Raw genomic sequence first — 2,003 nt, forward strand, 5'->3', positions numbered from 1 at the left:
TTCTCCTGTTTTACCTAATCTAGCCAAAGTTAGTTCCTACAACAACAACAAAAATAGTACCAATGAAAGCAGGTGGCAGAGTAATTGCAGTTATAAAATGATAATTTGCTATGCTTTACTTAATTTTATTTAAGAATTATTGAAAACGGGTGTGTTCCCAGGAGACAGTGTACCCAATGATTTTAAAAGACAGTATACACAATGATTATAACTAAATAGGGTGGGAAAATGAACATCTGACTCTGTGTCTTTCACAAGTAAATGTCCTGAAGGGGAAAAAGAAAAAAGAAAACAGAAGCAAAACTGGTCTAGATCAAAAACAAATCAAGAGATTTAGTAATCACGTGCAAGATTTGGACTTTATTGATCTTGGGTTAAATAAACCAGGCCTAATAAAACAGTTTGAGGACAGTTGAGGCTATTTGAGTATAAGTTGTACATTAAGAAATAATTTTTAATTTATTATATACAAGAAAGGCTTTATAGTGAACATTTTTCTTTCTTAAGAACTGAATACTTGGATTGTAAATAATATAATCCCAATCTACAGGATGGAAATGGTATCAGAACTCAAATTGTGAACACCTGGTTTTCAGGAGGCTGTGAATGACAGTGGAAGGCCAAAATCCAGTTGCAGGGCCTGCACATGGATTAAGCCTCCGTGAATCCCCTCTGATCATAATTGTGGGATATGAATTGCCCTGTTATCAAACAGATAGCATTGTAAAGCCGATTATGGCAGACATAGGTCAAAATGTAATATCTATTATCTCTCACTATTATTATCTCACTTTTGAGCCATTTTAAAGCTGTTTTTTGTTTGGTTGGTTTTTTGGTTTTTGCTTTTAAGTAAATGGGGACATACATATGGATTAAGCCCCTGGTGACCTCTGACCATGGACCAGGGATAGGAATAGTCTTGCTATCATGCAGAATGCAACATTGGAAAGTGGATTGTGGCATTTGCAGTCAGGTTAAAATTTACCACCCTATCATTTGCTCTCCTTTAGGATTCATCTACATTTGTTCTAGTTTTCTTGTCTATGAGGTTGTTATCTTTTACTTTGCTATTCTTATTAGTTTTTTGTTTGTTTTAATGTTTTCTGTATTTGAAATCCAAGACAGGTAAATCTATAGCATCAATAAATGGATTCATGGTTCCTTAAGGATATGGCAGGGAAGGTTGAGGGGAAATGGGGAGTTAATAGTGATGAGTACAAGAAAGAAGAAAATTTTTTAAAAAAAAGAAAGAAAGAAGAAAATGTTCTAAAACTGTGGTGATAATTGTGCAACTTTTCCCGATGTGATTGGCCTGTTGAATTGTATGATTTGCAAGTTATATGCCAATAAAACTGTTGGGGAAATTTTTAATTAATACTTCCTTTAGAAATAAAACCATTGTAGAACAATTTTAGAGGGAAATAGCATTGTCTATATTTTTTTATGTTTAGGAAACAAAAAGCTAAAGAAAATATGATAATGAAATGATAATAACTTCTACATACAGGGTTTGAGTTGCATAAACAATGCAGAAGCCATAGCTGACCTCCTCTGGCTACGTGCACAAGGGAGGAGACTCTAACTCCATACAAGCCCAAGGGCAAAGGCAATGGCCAGACCTGCCTCCGTGTTCTTTTTTTTTTTAAGTTTTATTGCCACTTAATCCACATATCACACAATTCAATAATTCAGCTCTATCAAGAAAATCCATCTTTCTTTAAAAATAAATAGATAAATATTTGTTTAAATCCATCTTTCTTTACCTATGCTAATTCCAACCATGACAAGTCATTGCAATGGCTACTCAAAACTAACAGACAGCACTCACTGTTAAGGGGGGCTTATTAGAAAAATAACAAATTGTCACAAGCCAGGATCAGAAAGGCCAGGATGCAGTCTGTGGTCCACAGCAACACCTCTCTGCAGCCACCAAGCAGCCTGGTCTCTTTCTCAGGTCTTCAGCTTTCACTGCTTAGAACAAGTTTGCCAGACAGCTCTCCTTT

This window comes from Echinops telfairi, unplaced genomic scaffold (genome assembly GCF_000313985.2).
Source record: "Echinops telfairi isolate 266 unplaced genomic scaffold, ASM31398v2 ScPeMD7_70;HRSCAF=299, whole genome shotgun sequence".
NCBI classification, from domain to species: Eukaryota; Metazoa; Chordata; class Mammalia; order Afrosoricida; family Tenrecidae; genus Echinops; species Echinops telfairi.